This window comes from Vipera berus, assembly GCF_964194415.1.
Source record: "Vipera berus genome assembly, chromosome: 1".
Taxonomy (NCBI): domain Eukaryota; kingdom Metazoa; phylum Chordata; class Lepidosauria; order Squamata; family Viperidae; genus Vipera; species Vipera berus.
In genome coordinates, this window is record NC_138202.1 from 10,353,045 (window position 1) to 10,375,291 (window position 22,247).

Sequence of the window (22,247 nt, forward strand, 5' to 3'; positions counted from 1 at the left end):
TCCGTCTTTTAGGTTTTGTGAATGTGTGTCCAAGACGCCCCGCCTGCTACAAGCCTTTTGAGGACCTGGATCTCTTCGCTGTGCTCACTCTGAGATGCCCAGTTGTGCAGTTAGCGTTGTTTTGATTGTTCTGGCCCTAGATTCACTGTTGCCCTTAGTTCTCCGCAGCTCCATTGGCCCTTGTTTTATTTTCTTCCTACAGACATTCAGAACAAAACACACCTCATTGGAGAAAGCCAACGGGAAGTTTCTACAGGATTCACACACAGAGATAGGCTGGGACAAGTGGGCTTTGCAGGAGGGGTGGGGGTGGGGGTGAAAAAAACCGGTTTGCCCCGGCGGCAGTTCCTCCATAATTTTATGCCATGACATCTCCTTCGTTCCGATACGATTTCTCCCTTTGGTACTGCCTGGAGGACGATGCCATTGCCACTGCCATCCGTGAGATGCTGTCTGACCATGGTTTCCATGGCTACGTTGAACATCAGGACCACGTGGCCGGGAATCCATTGTTGGCCTCTGTGAACGAGATCATCCAAAGCAGCCGACTTGCCATCGTGCTCTTGACCTCCCATTCAATGACTGACCTTTGGTGCCAGCGCATTTTGGAGTGGAACCTGGTCCATACCGTACACCACAAGGGGGCGAAGGTCATCCCGGTTTATGTGGATATCACCCCGGAACAAGTGCCCCCCACTTTGAGACACCTGACCGGACTCAGATACAGCGAGAGATTCTTTAGGAAGCGGCTGCTCGACTGCTTGAAGAAGACCAAGGCACCATGCTGTCCTAGTACCACAGGCTAAAAGCACCGTTGGCTTCTGATGGACTTGAGAAGTGGACTCGGGGAGGGGAGATGGCTGAGGTGGCTTGGTTGTTCCATTTGGACCATCACCAGAAGTGTATCCGATTCATTTTGGTGTTTGACATAGGTCCCATTGTGTTGTGGGTGATAACCGTCAATGGAGCCCCATAGTTGTAGTAGTAGCACCTAGATCTGATCTGTAAGAAGGTCTTTAAAAACAAACCTTTAGCTGTTTGGGAAGAGAGGCAGGGAAGGGGAGGGGGATAGGGTTTGTTGTCTGTCTGCTACTAAGAGGTGTGGGTCGGTATAGAAAGCCAAGCCAGGTTCCTAAGACTGCTGGTTGTGATACTTGACTTAATTTAAGGAGCTCTTATTAAAAAGCAGTTTTTGGACAACTTTTGAGCGTGTGAGCTGTCTCCATCTCGATCTTCGTGGGCAAACCATACTCTCTTTGAATTGGGATGTGGATATGGATTGTTTTCAAACTGCATGGAAACATCTGCACTAGCATCATTTTTTAAAAAAAAAACACAAAACTTTTTTAAAAAAAAAACAACTTAAAATTCCAAGTTGAGAAACGCTATACAGATAGTCAACTTGAGCCCAAGATTTCTGTCGCTAAGTTAGACATTTGTTATGTGAGATTTGCCCCATTTTACGACCTTTCTTGCCACGGTTGTTAAGTGAATCGATGCAATTGTTAAGTTAGCCACACGGTCGTTAAGTGTATCTGGCTCCCCCATGGACTAACCTTGTCAGAAGGTCGCAAAAGGGGATCACATGACCCCGGGACTCTGCAATCGTCATAAATATGAGTCAGTTCCCAAGCGTCTGAATTTTGATCACGTGATCATGGGGATGCTGCAATGGTCAAAAGTGTGAAAAAAGGTCATGTCACTTTTTTAGTGCCATAAATTTGAACGGTCACCAACTGAACTATTGTAAGTTGAGGATGGACTATATTATATAGGGGCGTACGGGGTGTTTCACAGCTGTCTAGTACAGTGTTATTTAGCCTGTGAACAGTAAGCTGTGTGGACTTAACTCGAGTTGAGTTGAAGTCCACATAGCTTAAAGGTTGCCAAGGTGGAGAAACACTGTTCTAGCACAAGTAAATCCACCAATATGTGGCCTCTCGTGAAGTGGCTCTCATTGGGGTCTCATCCAGACAGACAGGATTTCAGTTTCCACTTTCCCAGCTAGAAGAGTTTTTGTCTTGCAAAACTGGCTTATTTGTGTACAATGCTGCTGTCAAAACACACTGAGATATGATTTAATGTAGACTGTGCATGTAGCAACTCAAGGCTGCTAAGAAAATAATAATAGAATTCTTTACTGGCCAAGTATAATTGGACACACACAAGGAATTTGTCTCTGGTGCATAAGCTCTCAGTGTGCATATGAGCAGCAATCATAACCATAATCATAAAATGCAATCATCATAAATCATAGATACAACATCAGTGATAGTCATGGGATATTAAAGCAATCAACCTAAATCAAAATAGGATACTAAAAAGCAATCCACATAAATCATGAGATAACAACAGTAAGTTATAGTCCCAAGAATCTGAGGAAATGGGTAATAGGACGGATGAGAAGGATAATAAGTAATACAGCCTTACTAAGTGGTTTAACATCCCAGGGCATAGACAGTGTTGTGGGAATTAGTTGTTTAATAGAGTGATAGCATGGGGGGAAAACTTGTCTTTGTTTCTGGTTGTTTTGGTGCGCAATGCCCTGTAGCAGAGGTCTTCAAACTTGGCAACTTTAAGACTTGTGGACTTCAACTCCCAGAATTCCTCAGCCAGCCCAAGATGTTGTAAGATGTAGTGCAGTGCCATATTAACAGCATCATTTGCCAATCTACTTGCTCGGTAGGCAAATTGCAAGGGTTCTAATCAGTGCTTTTTTTGTAAAAGAAAAAGGTTCCGGAACTCACACATGTCATACAACCCACCTTGCCTACCCTACAAGGTTCCATCCAAAAAAGGTGCCGGAACTCCGTTCTGAGCGTTCTATGAGAAAAAAAGCCCTGGTTCTAATAATGGATCCATGATGGTTTTCAGGTGGGACAGCACTAGCCTTTCAAAGGTTTTCATAATTATGGACGTCAGAGCATCCGGTCTGTAGTCGTTCAGCTCCTGGATGGAAGCTTTCTTGGGAATTATAGTAGAACATTTGAAGCAAGAAGGAACATAACACATCCAGAAAAAGTTGCATGCTGGCTGAGGGATTCTGGGAGTTGAAGTCCACAAGTCATAAAAGGGCCAAGTTTGAAGACCCCTGTTCTAGCTTGCGCATTGAGTACCACCATGCAAATGATGAGTACCAGAACAAACTTTTCACTTGAAAATGCACTGAATACCAAATTCAATTACTTTCAAAGCAGTTGAGTACCAAGGTACCAGTGTAATTAAACTGTGATCACCTGACACAATGGTGTAATTCAGGGCTCTCAGACCTTGGCAACTTTTAAGACATGTGGACTTCAACTCCCAGAATTCCTCAGCCAGTGATGTTTGACTTCAATTAATTCTGGTTTAATCAACCGGCCAGGCTGAGATAAACTGAATGCAGCATATAAGTCCAGCTTCCATATTTGAGGTTAGAAGAACCTTGTTGTTAAGTTACTGAATTTATAAACATGTACATATTATTGATAACTTTTAATGTGTCCGTAATTTTTGATACAAGCAATTGGGAGGACACTTATCTCTTATAGTGAGAATGAAATCCTACCACTTACTACTTTAGCTTGTCGTGGAATGGATTTTATCTTATTTCAAGCAAAGCAACAGTAATAGAATAGCATTTAGGTTTATATACCACCCTATAGGGATGTGGTGGCTCAGTGGGTTAGGACACTGAGCTTGTCGATCAGAAGGTCGGCAGTTTGTCGGGTCGAATCCCGAGTGCCGCGTAACAGAGTGAGCGCCTGTTACCCGTCCCAGCTTCTGCCAACCTAGCAGTTCGAAAGCACGTAAAAATGCAAGTGGAAAAATAGGGACCACTACGGTGGGAAGGTAACAGCGCCTTTGGCGCCTAGTCATGCCGGCCACATGACCACGGAGACGTCCTCGGACAAGCGCTGGCTCTTTGGCTTTGAAACGGAGATGAGCACCGGCCCCTAGAGTCGGAAACGACTACCACCCGTGTGCAGGGGGACCTTTACCTTTACCTTTTTACCACCCTATAGTGCTTTACAGCACTCTTTGGGCAGTTTATAGTGTTGAAGCATTATTTGCATATTGTCCCCAACAATCTGGGTCCTCATTTTACCAAGCTCAGAAGGATGGAAGACTGAGTCAACCTTACGCTCCATTAGGATTAAAATCCAGGTTGCGGGCAGAGTTTGCCTGCAAACCTCTGCGCCACTAGGGCTTTAACCACATCTTATCCTAACTATCCGTTGAGATAATAGCTAGGCATTTCTGTTGTTTGTCAATAACCAATTTGGCCTCTAGAAGTAAAAGTGGCCCAAGTTCTTTAATTTGTAATTTATTTTACTGGTCTCTGTCAGAACCATGACATACAGAAAGAAAACCGAACTTTGGAGGAAATTCAGATTTTTGTTTAGTTACACGCATTCCATTTAATACCTTTTCCCCCAAATCTGATTTTTTTATTTCCCATCCACCAACGATTTTTAGTCTTGATGCAGTGGGACTCCCTCTGAAGGCCATCTGCTGTGACATGACTGGGCTTCCTTCTCTTTAATTCACAATAGAGCTGGAAGGGACCTTGGAGGTCATCTAGTCCAACCCCCTGCTCAAGCAGGAAACCCTATACCATTTCAGACAAGTAGCTCTCCAATCTCTTCTTAAAAACCTCCAGTGATGAAGCACCCACAACTTCTGGAGGCAGGTTGTTCCACTGATTAATTGTTCTGACTGTCAGGAAATTTCTCCTTAGTTCTAGGTTGCTTCTCTCCTTGATTAGTTTCCATCCGTTGCTTCTTGTCCCGCCTTCAGGTGCTTTGCAGAATAGCTTGACTCCCTCTTCTTTGGGGCAGCCCCTGAGATATTGGAACATTGCTATCATGTCACCCCTTGTCCTTCTTTTCTCTAGACTGGCCATACCCAAATCCTGCAAGTGTTCTTCATATGTTTTAGTCTCCCGGCCTTTAATCATCTTAGTTGCTCTTCTCTGCACTTTCCCCCAAAGTCTCAACGTCCAGTTCTGATGGACTAGACGGGAGAGGAGGCAGATCCAACAGAACAATTGTTGCTTTCAACGTTCTCCAGTGGTTTACAGTTCCACCACCATGTCGCTGGATATTTAGTAAGATTCATCTAAGATTCTTATTGGGATAGCTAGGTCAAGGTCATCGTGGCTTTGCTATTGGACGGGATTCAGATTTGGATTTCTTCAACCAACTTTATCAAATTCTTAACTGTTAACTCAAACTAGCTAATGCAATCTCAGGTTGCATTAACAGAGGGATAGAATCAAGAACATGTGAAGTACTAGTACCACTTTGAAAAGCCTTAGCAAGACTACACCTGGAATACTGCATCCAGTTTTGGCCACCATATTATAAAGGAGAAGTAGAGACTCTAGAAAGAGTGCAGAGAAGAGCAACAAGGATGATTGGAGGGTGGAGGCTAAAACATAGGAAGAATGGTTGCAGGAATTGGGTTGTTGTTGTTGTTAGTTGCGAAGTCGTGTCCGACCCATCGCGACCCTATGGACAATGTTCCTCCAGGCTTTCCTGTCCTCTACCATCTTCTGGAGTCCATTTAAGCTCACGCCTACTGCTTCAGTGACTCCATCCAGCCACCTCATTCTCTGTCGTCCCCTTCTTCTATTGCCCTCAATCTTTCCCAGCATTAGGCTCTTCTCCAGTGAGTCCTTCCTTCTCATTAGGTGGCCAAAGTATTTGAGTTTTAGCTTCAGGATCTGGCCTTCTAAAGAGCAGTCAGGGTTGATATCCTCTAGGACTGACCGGTTTGATCGCCTTGCAGTCCAAGGGACTCGCAGGAGTCTTCTCCAGCACCAGAGTTCAAAGGCCTCAATTCTTTTGCGCTCAGCCTTTCTTATGGTCCAACTTTCACTGCCATACATTGCAACTGGGAAGACCATAGCCTTGACTATACGCACTTTTGTTGACAGGGTGATGTCTCTGCTTTTTAGTGTGCTGTCTAGATTTGCCATGGCTTTCCTCCCGAGGAGCAAGCGTCTTTTAATTTCTTGACTACAGTCCCCATCTGCAGTGATCTTGGAGCCCAGGAAAATAAAATCTGTCACTACCTCCATTTCTTCCCCATCTATTTGCCAGGAATTGAGAGGGCCAGATGCCATGATCTTGGTTTTCTTATTGTTTAGTTTCAACCCAACTTTTGCACTCTCCTTCTTCACTCGCAACAAGAGACTCTTCAGTTCCTCTTCACTTTCTGCCATTAGAGTGGTATCATCTGCATATCTTAGGTTGTTGATATTTCTTCCAGCAATCTTAATTCCAACTTTTGACTCCTCTAGCCCTGCCTTTCTCATGATGTGCTCTGCATATAAGTTAAATAGGCAAGGCGACAGTATACAGCCTTGCCGGACACCTTTCCCAATTTGGAACCAATCAGTGGTTCCGTGTCCAGTTCTCACTGTTGCTTCTTGGCCCGCATATAGGTTTCTCAAGAGATAAATAAGATGTTCTGGTACTCCCATCTCTTTAAGAACTTGCCAGTTTGTTATGATCCACACAATCAAAGGCTTTAGCATAGTCAATGAAGCATAAGTAGATGTTTTTCTGGAACTCTCTAGCTTTCTCCATGATCCAGCGTATGTTGGCTATTTGATCTCTAGTTCCTCTGCCTCTTCGAAATCCTGCCTGTACTTCTGGTAGTTCTCGATCCACATACTGCTGGAGTCTAGCTTGTAGGATTTTAAGCATAACTTTACTAGCATGAGAAATGAGTGCAATGGTGCGATAGTTTGAACATTCTTTGGCACTGCCTTTCTTTGGAATTGGAATGTAAACTGATCTTTTCCAATCCTGTGGCCACTGTTGAGTTTTCCAAATTTGCTGGCAAATTGAGTGTAGCACTTTTACTGCATCGTCTTTTAAGATTTTGAATAGCTCAGCTGGAATACTGTCACCTCCACTAGCTTTGTTGTTGCTCAGCTTTTCTAAGGCCCACTTCACTTCACATTCTAGGATGTCTGGCTCGAGGTCAGTGACCACCTCATTGTGATTATCAGGGACGTTAAGCTCATTCTTGTATAGTTCTTCTGTGTAATTTTGCCATCTCTTCTTAATCTCTTCTGCCTCTGTTAGTGTTGTGATTCAGGGCCAGCCTGTGGGTCCGGCAGCCGGCTCGGATGTCTCGGATGACTCAGACGAGGGGGAGGAGGAGGGTGTTGAAGACGAACTTGCTGATGATGGCTTGGAGGCTTCGCAGAGCCCCCAGCCAGGGCCCTCTTCTCAGTGCGCGAGCCCGACAGTGCGGATGATGATGACCCACAGCTGGCCCTGTTCAAGGACGCCCGACGCAGGAGGCAGTCAAGCAGGAACAAGCAGAGAAAGGCTGTGGGACTCCTCGGAAGGAGGCACAGGGAGGCCACGCCCTGAACTCTAATAAAGGGAGTGTTTGGGGAAGGGCTGGTTGCTGAAAGCAACCGCTCCGTTTGAGGATCACAGTTCCAGTGTTTTGTTTCTTGTTCTGTTGTTTGTGTAATAAATCTTGGCAGACGCCTTCCAGCTTCAGACGCTCTCCAGCCTCTGCCGTTTGTACAGGGGTTGCCTTTCTGCAAGGCCGGTAGCAGGCTGGTTCAGAACAGTTAGGTCCCTGCCATTTTGGTCCTTTATCATGCCCATTTTTGCATTGAAAATTTCTCCAATTTTCTTGAAAAGATCTCTGGTCCTCCCTATTCTATTGTTTTCTTCTATTTCTTTGCACTGTTCATTTAAGAAGGCATTCTTATCTCTTCTAGCTATTCTCTGGAATTCTGCATTCAATTGGGCGTATCTTTCTTTTTCTCCCTTGCCTTTTGCTTCCCTCCTTTCCTCAGCTATTTGCAAAGCTTCCTCAGACAGCCATTTTGCTTTCTTGCATTTCTTTTTCTTTGGGATGGTTTTGGTTGCTACCTCTTGTACAATGTTGCGAACCTCTGTCCATAGTTCTTCAGGCACCCTGTCTATCAGATCTAATTCCTTAAATCTATTTGTCACCTCTACTGTATATTCAACGGGGATATGATTTAATTCATACCTGACTGGCCTGGTGCTTTTCCCTACTTTCTTCAGTTTAAGCCTAAACTTTGCAACAAGGAAGCTCATGGTCTGAGCCACAGTCAGCTCCTGGTCTTGTTTTTACTGACTGTATAGAGCTTCTCCATCTTTGGCTGCAGAGCATATAGTCAATCTGATTTCTGTGTTGACCGTCTGGTGATGTCCATGTGTAGAGCCGTCTCTTGGGTTGTTGGAAAAGAGTGTTTGCTATGACCATCGTATTCTCTTGACAAAATTCTATCAGCCTGTGCCCTGCTTCATTTTGTACTCCAAGGCCAAACTTGCCTGTTATTCCGGTTATCTTTTGGCTTCCTACTTTAGCATTCCAATCCCCCATGATGATAAGGGCATCATTTTTTGGTGTTAGTTCTATAAGGTGCTGTAGGGCTTCATAGAACCGGTCAATTTCATCCTCTTCAGCACCGGTGGTTGGGGCATAGACTTGGACTACTGTGATATTGAATGGTTTGCCTTGGATTCGAACTGAGATCATTCTGTCATTTTGAGGATTGTATCCCAGTATTGCTTTTCCTACTCTTTTATTGACTATGAAGGCTACTCCATTTCTTCTGAGGGATTCTTGCCCGCAGTAGTATACCTGATGGTCATCTGAATTAAATTCACCCATTCCTGTCCATTTTAGTTCGCTGATACCTAAGATGTCGATGTTTAGTCTTGTCATCTCTTGTTTGACCACGTCCAGCTTTCCTTGATTCATGGATCTTACATTCCAGGTTCCTATGGAGAAAGAATCTTTACAGCATCGGACTTTCCTTTCACCACCAGACACATCCACAGCTGAGCGTCCTTTCGGCTTTGGCCCAGTCGCTTCATTCTTTCTGGCGCTACTAGTACTAGCCCTCTGCTCTTCCCCAGTAGCATATTGGACGCCTTCCGACCTGAGGGGCTCATCTTCCAGCGTCATATCGTTTTGCCTTTTGGTACTGTCCATAGGGTTTTCATGGCAAAGATACTGGAGTGGGTTGCCATTTCCTTCTCCAGTGGATCACGTTTTGTCAGAACTCTCTGCTATGACCTGTCCGTCTTGGGTGGCCCTGCACGGCATAGCTCATAGCTTCATTGAATTACGCAAGCCCCTTCGCCACGACAAGGCAGTAATCCATGAAGGATTGGGTACGTCAAGTCAAAAGAAGGATTAGAGGTGACATGATAGCAGTGTACCAATGTTTGAGGGGCTGCCACAAAGAAGAGGGGATCAATCTATTCTCCGAAGCACCAGAAGATAAGAAACAATGGATGGAAATTAATCAAGGAGAAAAGCTACCTAGAATGAAGGAGAAATGAGGAATGGCTTGCCTTCAGAAATTGTGGGTGCCTCATCACTGGAGGCTTTTAAGAAGAGACTGGACAACCACTTGACTGGAATGGTATAGGGCAGGGGTAGGCAACCTTGGCTCTTTTATGACTCGTGGACTTCAAATCCCAGAATTCCTGAGCCAGCTGTTCTGGCTCAGGAATTCTGGGAGTTGAAGTCCACGAGTCATAAAAGAGCCAAGGTTGCCTACCCCTGGTATAGGGTCTCCTGCCTGAACAGGGGTTTGGACTAGAAGACCTCTAAGGTCCCTTCCAATTATTTTGTTCTGTGCTAAAATGGGTTAAAAATGAACCACACTGGCCCCAATGACATCAAGCCCATAGCCTGCTTATTAAATAATCCGTCTATTTACACAATGCACTGAACCATAAATTAACTAAATGAGGACACATACTGTAAAATGCCAAGCTATCAGAAACTAACCAACATTAAAGCTGACCACACTTAATGCATTGTAGAAATGTCGCTGCCAATAGTTTGCTGACTGGGTTAAAGCTGCTGTATGAAATCAACCAACTCCAAGTGTGGCTTATGCAGCAGCTAAGCCGAGAGGTGTCTGTTGGATTTTGAATTGTGTAAACCCAGACAACTGTTCAATAAACCGCGGAGAAGCAAGCTGTCATTCAACTGTATCTACATTCATGCTATTGCTCTGAAGAGACTGTTGGGCACATAGCATACTAAACAGCAAAATAAGAACCTCCAATTTACCCTAGGACAGGTTCTCCTGCTTCACAGGTCTGCAACCCACGGCTCCAGAGCCGCATGTGGCTCTTTCAGCCATCTCCTGCGGCTCCCAGTCCTCTGCCATGTGCAGTCCAAAAAAAAAAAGTGGGACTAAAAAATTTCAACCAATCAATTCAGATATGCAGGGTAGGTGCATATCTCACCTTGGCTCCACTCTTCAGTGAAACCCTGTTCTGCGCATGTGCACATGTACGCGCATGCGCACACATTTTTTGTGGCTCCCAGTTTTTCCTTTTGTGAGGGAACTGGTTCCGAGTGGCTCTTTCACTGTTTCAGGTTGCTGACCCCTGTCCTGCTTGAGCAGAGGGCTGGACTAGAAGACCTCCAAGGTCCCATTCTATTCTTTTCTATTCTATTCTATTCTATTCTATTCTATTCTATTCTATTCTATTCTATTCTATTCTATTCTATTCTATTCTATTCTATTCTATTCTATTCATTAACTAGACATACCCAATTCCAGCAACTGTTCTTTATATGTTTTAGCCTCCAGTCCCTTAATCAGCTTTAGTTTAGTTTAGTTTAGTTTATTGAATTTATATACCGCCCTTTTTCCCATAGGACTCAGGGCGGTTTACAAAGTATTTAAAAACGTCCATACAATACAAAAGTTAAAAACAGTTAAAATAATTAAATTTAATCCCTGAACAAATATAAAACCCCATTTAAAAACTCTCAGCCTGGGCTGGAAAGCTCAAAGAGCCAGTCTTCAGGTCCTGGCAGAATGACCGAAGGTCGGGGGCAGTCCTAAGCTCCACAGGCAGCTGGTTCCAGAGGGCAGGCGCATCCACTGAGAAGGCCCTCCCCCTGGGTGTTATCCGCCGGCAGTCTTTTACCGGCGGCACCCTGAGAAGGCCCTCCATGTGGGAGCGCACAGGACGAAGGGAACTTGATGCCGGCAGCAGGTGTTCCCTTAAATATCCCGGACCCAAACCATTTAGGGCTTTATAGGTCATCACCAGCACCTTGAATCTCACCCAGAGGGCAACCGGAAGCCAATGCAGCTCGCGGAGTAGAGGTGTTACATGGGAGTATGGGGAAACCCCCATCACAACTCGCGCAGCAGCATTCTGCACCAGCTGAAGCCTCCGAGTGGTCCTCGAGGGCAGCCCCATATAGAGAGCGTTGCAGTAGTCTAAACGGGAGGTCACAAGTGCATGGGTGATTACTAATTACTAAACTATACTAATTACTAAACTATACTAATTGCACAATATAAGAAGGATGCTGAGAAGCTGGAAAGGTTGCAGAGAAAACCTGCAAGGATGACGAGGGGTTTGGAGACCCTGTGAAGAACCATGGAAAGAGTTGGGGTCTGTTTAACCTAAAGAAGAGAAGGCAAAAGGGAGACATGACCTCAGTCTTCCAGTATTTGACAGGAAGTCACAGGATGGGAGGAATTGATTTATTCTTTATACAAGCAGTTCTGAATTTACGACCATTTATTTAACAACCATTTGAAGTTACGACAGCGCTGGAAAAATATTACTTATGACTGGTCCTTGCATCTGTAAGTAACATAGCATCTCCACAGCCATGCTCTCAAAATTCAGACGCTTTGCAACTGACATGACGGTTGCAGCATCCCAGCATTACCTCATCCCCATTTGTGACCATCCTTGGGGGCTTCTGATAAAGTCAATGGGGGGAGCTGGATTCATTTAATGACCACAGCAAAAAAAGGTCATAAAATTGTGTGCAACTCACTCAACGACCACATTGCTTAGTGATGGAAGTTCCAGTCCCAAATGCTGATTTCCAGCAAAAAAAAAAAAAAAAATGCCGATATTTTTAACGACCACTGAATCCACTTAAAAACTGCCACAAAAAAATAATAATTGGGTCCTGTCACATGGTGCCTCCACCTACCATCATCATATGACCGTAATTCTGGGCTCAATTACAGTCATAATATGTACATTTAAAAATGGCACATGTAAAAAAGTCAACAGCTTTGGATTCAAATACACACACAATTCAGATGAATGTAAAGATTAATGTAAAACTGAAACCAGAAATAACAACAACAGCAGCAGCAGCTGCTGGAACTGAGTGAACGGCTGCTGGAATTGGGTATGCCTAGTTTAATGAAGAGAAGGACGAGGGGGGACATGATATCTCAGGGGCTGCCCCAAAGAAGAGGGAGTCAAGCTATTCTCCAAAGCACCTGAAGGAAGGACAAGAAGCAACAGATGGAAACTAGTCAAGGAGAGAAGCAACCTAGAACTAAGGAGAAACTTCCTGACAGTGAGAACAATTAACCAGTGGAACAACCTGCCTCCAGAAGCTGTGAATGCTCCAACACTGGAAGTTTTTAAGAAGAGACTGGACAGCCATTTGTCTGAAACGGTATAGGGTTTCTGCCTGAGCAGCGGGTTGGACTAGATGACCTCCAAGGTCCCTTCCAACTACTACTACTACTACTACTACTATTATTATTATTATCATTATCATTATTATTATTATTATTATTATTATTATTATTATTATTATTATTATTATTATTATTATTATTATTATGTTGGAAGGGACCTTGGAGGTCATCTAGTCCAACCCCCTGCTCAAGCAGGAAACCCTATGCCATTTCAGACAAACGGTCGTACAGTCTCTTCTTGTTGTTGTTGTTGTTGTTAGTTGCGAAGTCGTGTCCGACCCATCGCGACCCTATGGACAATGTTCCTCCAGGCCTTCCTGTCCTCTACCATCTTCTGGAGTCCATTTAAGCTCACGCCTACTGCTTCAGTGACTCCATCCAGCCACCTCATTCTCTGTCGTCCCCTTCTTCTATTGCCCTCAATCTTTCCCAGCATTAGGCTCTTCTCCAGTGAGTCCTTCCTTCTCATTAGATGGCCAAAGTATTTGAGTTTTAGCTTCAGGATCTGGCCTTCTAAAGAGCAGTCAGGGTTGATCTCCTCTAGGACTGACCGGTTTGATCGCCTTGCAGTCCAAGGGACTCGCAGGAGTCTTCTCCAGCACCATAGTTCAAAGGCTTCAATTCTTTGGCGCTCAGCCTTTCTTATGGTCCAGCTTTCACTGCCATACATTGCAACTGGGAAGACCATAGCCTTGACTATACGCACTTTTGTTGACAGGGTGATGTCTCTGCTTTTTAGTGTGCTGTCTAGATTTGCCATGGCTTTCCTCCCCAGGAGCAAGCGTCTTTTTATTTCTTGGCTACAGTCCCCATCTGCAGTGATCTTGGAGCCCAGGAAAATAAAATCTGTCACTACCTCCATTTCTTCCCCATCTATTTGCCAGGAATTGAGAGGGCCAGATGCCATGATCTTGGTTTTCTTAATGTTTAGTTTCAACCCAAGTTTTGCACTCTCCTTCTTCACTCGCAACAAGAGGCTCTTTAGTTCCTCTTCACTTTCTGCCATTAGAGTGGTATCATCTGCATATCTTAGGTTGTTGATGTTTCTTCCGGCAATCTTAATTCCAACTTTTGATTCATCTAGCCCTGCCTTTCTCATGATGTGCTCTGCATATAAGTTAAATAGGCAAGGCGACAGTATACAGCCTTGCCGGACTCCTTTCCCAATTTTGAACCAATCAGTGGTTCCGTGTCCAGTTCTCACTGTTGCTTCTTGGCCTGCATATAGGTTTCTCAAGAGACAAATAAGATGGTCTGGTATGCCCATCTCTTTAAGGACTTGCCAGAGTTTGTTATGATCCACACAATCAAAGGCTTTAGCATAGTCAATGAAGCAGAAGTAGATGTTTTTCTGGAACTCTCTAGCTTTCTCCATGATCCAGCGTATGTTAGCAATTTGATCTCTAGTTCCTCTGCCTCTTCGAAATCCTGCCTGTACTTCTGGTAGTTCTCGATCCACATACTGCTGGAGTCTAGCTTGTAGAATTTTAAGCATAACTTTACTAGCATGAGAAATGAGTGCAATGGTGCGATAGTTTGAACATTCTTTGGCACTGCCTTTCTTTGGAATTGGAATGTAAACTGATCTTTTCCAATCCTGTGGCCACTGTTGAGTTTTCCAAATTTGCTGGCAAATTGAGTGAAGCACTTTTACTGCATCGTCTTTTAAGATTTTGAATAGCTCAGCTGGAATACTGTCACCTCCACTAGCTTTGTTGTTGCTCAGCTTTTCTAAGGCCCACTTCACTTCACATTCTAGGATGTCTGGCTCGAGCTCAGTGACCACCTCATTGTGATTATCAGGGACATTAAGCTCATTCTTGTATAGTTCTTCTGTGTAATTTTGCCACCTCTTCTTAATCTCTTCTGCCTCTGTTAGGTCCCTGCCATTTTGGTCCTTTATCATGCCCATTTTTGCATGAAACGTTCCCTTCATCTCTCCAATTTTCTTGAAAAGATCTCTGGTCCTCCCTATTCTATTGTTTTTTTCTATTTCTTTGCATTGTTCATTTAAGAAGGCATTCTTATCTCTTCTAGCTATTCTTTGGAATTCTGCATTTAATTGGGCGTATCTTTCTTTTTCTCCCTTGCCTTTCGCTTCCCTCCTTTCCTCAGCTATTTGCAAAGCTTCCTCAGACAGCCATTTTGCTTTCTTGCATTTCTTTTTCTTTGGGATGGTTTTGGTTGCTACCTGTTGTACAATGTTGCGAACCTCTGTCCATAGTTCTTCAGGCACTCTGTCTATCAGATCTAATTCCTTAAATCTATTTGTCACCTCTACTGTATATTCAACAGGGATATGATTTAATTCATACCTGACTGGCCTAGCGCTTTTCCCTACTTTCTTTAATTTAAGCCTAAACTTTGCAACAAGAAGCTCATGGTCTGAGCCACAGTCAGCTCCTGGTCTTGTTTTTACTGACTGTATAGAGCTTCTCCATCTTTGGCTGCAGAGCATATAGTCAATCTGATTTCTGTGTTGACCGTCTGGTGATGTCCATGTGTAAAGCCGTCTCTTGGGTTGTTGGAAAAGAGTGTTTGCTATGACCATCGTATTCTCTTGACAAAATTCTATCAGCCTGTGCCCTGCTTCATTTTGTACTCCAAGGCCAAACTTGCCTGTTATTCCAGTTATCTTTTGGCTTCCTACTTTAGCATTCCAATCTCCCATGATGATAAGGACATCATTTTTGGGTGTTAGTTCTATAAGGTGCTGTAGGGCTTCATAGAACCGGTCAATTTCATCCTCTTCAGCACTGGTGGTTGGGGCATAGACTTGGACTACTGTGATATTGAATGGTTTGCCTTGGATTCGAACTGAGATCATTCTGTCATTTTGAGGGTTGTATCCCAGTATTGCTTTTCCTACTTTTTTATTGACTATGAAGGCTACTCCATTTCTTCTGAGGGATTCTTGCCCGCAGTAGTATACCTGATGGTCGTCTGAATTAAATTCACCCATTCCTGTCCATTTTAGTTCGCTGATACCTAAGATGTCGATGTTTAGTCTTGTCATCTCTTGTTTGACCACATCCAGCTTTCCTTGATTCATGGATCTTACATTCCAGGTTCCTATGGAGAAAAAATCTTTACAGCATCGGACTTTCCTTTCACTACCAGACATATCCACAGCTGAGCGTCCTTTCGGCTTTGGCCCAGTCGCTTCATTCTTTCTGGCGCTACTAGTACTAGCCCTCTGCTCTTCCCCAGTAGCATATTGGACGCCTTCCGACCTGAGGGGCTCATCTTCCAGCGTCATATCGTTTTGCCTTTTGGTACTGTCCATAGGGTTTTCATGGCAAAGATACTGGAGTGGGTTGCCATTTCCTTCTCCAGTGGATCACGTTTTGTCAGAACTCTCTGCTATGACCTTTCCGTCTTGGGTGGCCCTTCACGGCATAGCTCATAGCTTCATTGAATTACGCAAGCCCCTTCGCCACGACAAGGCAGTAATCCATGAAGGGGAGTCTCTTCTTAAAAACCTCTAATGTTCCTTTTAGGTCTGATGGATAAACAATTGGACAAAATGCACGTAACTTTGTTTTTATATGGGATAACAGCAGCAAGACTTTTACATGTCACCAGAGCCCTGGTGGTGCAGTGGTTAAATGAGGTACATATGTTGTATATAGTATGTTGAGGTGTGTCATGTATGTTGCACTTTGAGAGCGGGCAACTAAATTTTATTTTTGATGTGTGCCGTTGTGCCCACAGTAAAAAAAAATGACAATAAAGGTTATCTTATCTTATCTTATCTTCTTACTGTAGTTAAATTTTGCTCACAGATTAGAGTTCAATCCTGACAGGGCACAAGTTTGACTCAGCTTTCCATCTCTCTGAGGTTGATAAAATGAAGACCCAGTTTGTTGGGGGTTAATAATGCCTACATTGTAAACGGCCCAGAGAATGATGTAAAGCACTATGGGGCAGTATATAAGCCTAAATGCTATTGCTAAATGCTATATGCATAATGGTGGAAAGCTTCAACATTACTTACAGTGGAGGAATGGATATTGAAATTGATGGGGCTGGCTGAGATGATGAAATTGATAGCTTTGATTAGAGAACAAATATTGATACCTTTTAATACTGATTGGAAACCCCTTTGGGACTTTATGTGTGAAACATAAAATAAAATAAAATTATGATACACGGATTTGACGATCAGGAAAAAAGAGTAGATAATAGAAAAAAAAATGAAAGTCATGTTATAACTTAAGAGTAAGAGGTCAATTTTTCTCTCAACAATTCACTTTTATTAGTTTTTATCTTTCTGGTTTAAAAACCATCATGCTGGCCACACGACCGGGGAAACATCTTCCGACAGCACTGGCTCAGTGGCCTTGAAACGGAGATGAGCAGCGCCCCCTAGAGTTGGCAATGATTAGCGTAATAAAATCTGCACACATTCCTTTACCTTACCTTTTTTTAAAAATAAAATGAAACAAAGCAAATAAAAAGATACAGAGAGTGGTATCCACCAGATGTCACTCGTCCCAAGGTGAACAGAGGAAATCGTAATAATTCTGCAAAACCAGGAATATTTTGCCTTAATAGCTCCAAATACCTAAACAGCTGGAACTCTAGAGAAGTTCCCTGAGGATGGGTTTCAGCACGGGTCCAAAAGCTCAGAGGATTAAACTTCTAGTCCCGGTGATCAAGCCAGATTGGATCTTGCAACACTATCCTGAGACATACCCAATCCCTGCAACCATTCTTCATTAGCCTCTGGTCCCCTAATTCAGTAAATATATCCAGTAATATATTTATATGTACGGCTAAATGTTCACTTCTTTTCTGTGCATGGCACAACAGTCTTTTACAAGTGATTTTAATGCAGCATTTTATTTTATTCTATATTTATTTTATTTATTTGTTAAGTAGAGGTTATTTATTAAATAGAAGTTGTGGATGCTTCATTACTGGAGGATTTTAAGAAGAGATTGGACAGCTACCGTACTAGTCTCAAATTGTATATGCTTGAGAAGGAGGTTGGACTAGAAGACCTCCAAGGTCCCTTCCAGCTCTATTCTGATTGGTCGATTGAAATTTATTTGCCACCTATCGCACCATAAGGCTACTCTAGGTGGCTTACAGCAATAAAAAGGAAGACAAGAAAAGGAGTGTAAACAGAAGTAAAATAATAGAACAAGATAAGCAATGTAAAGTGACACAATGAGAATACACCAACATGATAACCCAAAAGATGGATGGGTGGACAGCAGAGAGCAAGGCAGAGGGAGGTGGACTCTGCCATCAATCCAGCAGTCATCTCCCACATTTGGACCCCAGGGCCAACCGGCAGAGCCAGGTCTTCAGGGTCTTGGGGGAAGATAGTAAAGCGGTGGCAGATCTTATTTTACATGATAAGATGTTCCAAAGGGCAGATTTTCAATCTTTTGTGAAATATTCTGAAGTTTATTACAATGATCCCTTCAGGGGCCAAACAATGGGAAAGATTAAAAATGCAAATCCCAGGCATATTAAAATTAACAAACTAAGCGAACACTGGGATGAAATAAGAAAAACTAAAACAGTTTTTATTGCTAAAAGATCAAGCTTTCGTTGGCTAACTGCCAACGTCGTCAGGATGGAAACGCTGGGGTGGGGAGATCGTGTTTATACTAAATTTCACTAAATTTATACTAAATTTCTTGGTGTTCATTTGGCGGAGAATCTCACTTGGTCCCTCAACACCTGTTCCATAACAAGGAAGGCCCACCAGTGTCTTTACTTTCTGAGGAAATTGAGGAACACACAGCTTCCACCACACATCCTCACAATCTTCTACAGAGGGACCATCGAGAGCACCCTGAGCAGTTGCATTACTGCCTGGTTTGGAAACTGCACCGTTTCGGATCGCAAAACCCTACTAGCGAATAGTGAGGATGGCAGAGAAGATCATCAGGGTTGCTCTTCCCTCCGTCATGGATATTTACATCACACGTTGCATCCATCCCTAAAGCCAGAAACATTGTGGCTGATTACACACACCCCTCATACACACTCTTCACTCTTTTGCCATCCGGAAAGAGGTACAGGAGCATTCGGGCTCGGACATCCAGATTGTGTAACAGTTCCTTCCTACAAGCTATTAGAATTCTCAACAGGAAGAAACTGGAACTACAAATACTTGTATTTGTAGTTTTTTCAAAGTTTTTAGTTTAGAGTTATGTGTAGTTGGTTGTTCTGTTCTTTTTTTGATTTGTGTCATCTGATGTAGCACCTTGGTCCTGGGGAAACTCGTTTCACTGTGTACTGTACTGTATATTGTTTTTTTTTATTGAAAAGTTTTACAATACATTTTATTTTTAACAAAACACAACCCCTCCCAACCCCCTTCCCACTCCCCAACCCTCCCCCGCCCCTCCCTCCCTTCCCCCTCCCCGACTTCCCAGAGCTAGATACAGGGTATAAAAATACAAACAATCATAATCTACCTTATGCAAACAACCATAAACTATTAAATCTATCGCACTTTAACTCTTGTAAAATAAGTACAAGCAGTATAAGTATCACATCAATAATTATTCAAATGCTAGATGAAACTTTTTAGTCCCATATTTACTCCACATTATATCTCTGTATATTGTTGAAATGACAATAAAGTCTACTACTATTACTACTACTACTACTACTACTACTACTATACTGTTGGTGTCTGCACTCCGCTCATGGAGCGTGTCACCGGTCTGTTTGTTGAGGTCGGCCGTATTGCGCATCCGTTTTTGGGGGATGTAGTTGTCTCTGGGTGTCTGTTGTCAAAAGTGGATTGCTGCTAGTTCCATGTGTTGCAGCCATAGCTCTAGTCATTGCCCGTGTTCTTATACCAGAGGTTCTAAATAGTTGTTGCTCTTCTTCCCTGTGTTCTACAATGCAGGGTGGTTGTGTGTTTGTGCAATCTTGATTTTGATACGAGGCGCTCTGTGAATGCTTGCGCTGTTTGCCTTCATATCGCGCACGTCTCTCCTGCTTTGTTCCTCTTCCTATTCCCTTAGTTTCCAGGATGGGTTCGCAGGCCACATGAAACCACGTGCTCCATGAGCAGAGTGCAGACACCAACAGTATAAATGCGATCTCCCCACCCCAGCGTTTCCATCCTGACGATGTTGGCAGTTAGCCAACGAAAGCTTGATCTTTTAGCAATAAAAACTGTTTTAGTTTTTCTTATTTCATCCCAGTGTTCGCTTAGTTTGTTAATTTTAATATGCCTGGGATTCGCATTTTTAATCTTATCAAGGAATACTACCCGAGAGCTGTATTGCTCACAGCCAGAAGATGGGAGAGACTCACACGAAAGGTTACTTGCGTTTATTGCAAACTACCCTTTCTACATGACTGCCTACATAACGATCTACCTCCGAGGTCGCTCTGGAAGAAACTGCTTGTGGATTCCATGAAGTGCCGACGTGCCATTCGTTGATTCCAATGCCGTACTACAGATACATTGATTAACGACCATCATAGAAAGATCCACACTATGACGATGGCAGCCCATGAATACCAGGAACGTTGCCAACAAATCCTTGCACGCCAGCATTACCAGCTTCTCGCTTGCCATATCAGCGAAGCTACAGAAAAGACCAAGCAACTCAGGACTGAGGTCCTGCATCGCAAAATGCAGTGCCTACGTGCAATAAGCAACCCTGGTTCTAACAATGGTTTGGTACACAATTTATCATCTAAGACGCTTTCTTACAAACAACTCAAATTGTTACAACGTGACGCAGGTTACAACCTAACGGATGTGCGCTCTGTGGACTTTGTGGCGGCCTTTGAATCAGCTATCCAACAAGTGAATATTAATGAAGAGACCAAAGGCTCTTTCAAGCACCTTGTCACAAGCCTACTTATGACTCATAAAAAGTAAAGGTAAAGGTTCCCCCGCACATGTGTGCTAGTCGTTTCCAACTCTAGGGGCCGGTGCTCATCTCCGTTTCAAAGCAGCAGAGCCAGCGCTTGTCCGAGGACGTCTCCGTGGTCATGTGGCCGGCATGACTAGATGCCAAAGGTGCAAGGAACACTGTTACCTTTCCACTGTAGTGGTTCCTATTTTTCTACTTGCATTTTTACGTGCTTTCCAACTGCTAGGTTGGCAGAAGCTGGAACGAGTAACAGGCGCTCACTCTGTTACGCAGCATTCGGGAGTCCACCCGCCAAACTGCCGACCATCTGATCGACAAGCTCAGCATCCTAACCCACTGAGCCACCGCGTCTATGACTCATAGATGCTGCCAAACATTATCAGTTATTGAAAGAGAAGACCTAACGCAACTACAGGATGACACATCCATCATCATCCTGCACTTAGCAAGCTGCATCCGGCCCCTCTGGCCTTTTGTTTGACATGTCTGCGCTAAGCCCTCAGGTGATTGGTTTAACTTCACATATGTTTATGGAGATTCTCGGTCATCCATGTCACGGTTGTCCCAAAGGTGCTTTTTCAAGAGGCAACTGGACTTCAGCTCAAGAAACGTCTTGGATGAGAAGCGAAATGTCTTCAAGGAAAAACAAGAAAGTCCAGTTGCCTCGTGAAAATAGCACCTTTGGGATTCACATACGTTGTACAGCAGACGATTTATAGCTGTTAGCAAAACCAGTAACATGACAACTTTATTATCACTTTGAATGTACACCAATCGGCATACATCAAAATGAAATTTTGTTGCATACAGCTCTCAAAGGGTCACCACCTCCGATATATACTCCTTGTTCGTGGCCCGCTCAAATTTCACATTGTCCATTTTAGTCTCTAGGGAGTGAACGATGGCAAACAGGACAGATGGAAATGGGGCTCCATGTGGATTAGCCCTCAAATTTGCTTGTATTCTGACAACCTCACCTTCTTTCCTTTTTCTGATTGTGACTCTTCCATCCTTTCCTTAAAGAGGCCTTGCTTCTTTTCGCCCCTGGAGCACGCTGCCGCCTCCACCAACTCCTCCAAAAGCCCCTCTCCTTTCCTCTGGGCCTGCCGACAGCCTCATCCAGTTCCTTCGCTCCATAAGCTCCAGGTCCTCTCCTCCTCTGGAAACAGCCCTGATTTGCAATACAACCCATCACTAGGCCAGCAGTCAGATCTTGCTGCTGGTAGAACAAATTCAAACAGCGCCAATGACTTTTAACGGTCTCACCAACAGTTCCAAAACAACTAGAAACTCACCAGGCCAGCAAAGATTTTGTCGGTCGTATGTTACCTTAGTTCCACCATGTTTATTTATTTTAATTCCGTTTATATCCCGCCCTTCTCCGAAGACTCAGGGCGGCTTACAAGCTTAGCAGTAGCCTTCATTCTATGCATATGCCTGCTTATTAGGGCTTTCACACACACCCCCAAGCGGCATTATTACAAAGTCAGCTTAATTGCCCCCAACAATCTGGGTCCTCATTTTACCTACCTCGGGAGGATGGAAGGCTGAGTCAATCTTGAGCCTGGTGGGACTCGAACCTGCACTAATTGCAGGCAGCTGGTGTTACTTAAGGAGGCATTAGCCCACTGCTCCACCAAGGCTCAAACACATTAAAATCTTCCTGATCACGTGGCCTATAGCCCTTACTATCCCTCCCAAAACTAGCTGTGGTTTATGCCACGAATCAGGATTAAACAATAGCACCGCCCAACACGTTTGCAAACTCAAAATCCCTCGGGGAGAAAAATGCAACCTCTCTCTCTCTCTTCCCCCCCCACCTCACTCCCCCCCCCAAGTCCCATCTGCACGTTCCGCGAGCGCAAACCCTCTTCCTTTGCACCACGTGCTCA

General features: G+C 43.8%; 1 long non-coding RNA gene across 1 annotated transcript; it reads right to left on the reverse strand.

The window, feature by feature from the left end:
* Positions 1-95: 95 nt before the first annotated feature.
* On the reverse strand, positions 96-21,617 carry LOC308659490. The gene is made up of 3 exons (XR_014024544.1): positions 21,333-21,617; positions 1,557-1,666; positions 96-196 (listed from the first exon to the last, which is right to left on the reverse strand). It is a non-coding gene; the product is annotated as an uncharacterized lncRNA (long non-coding RNA).
* Between the last annotated feature and the right edge of the window lie 630 nt (positions 21,618-22,247).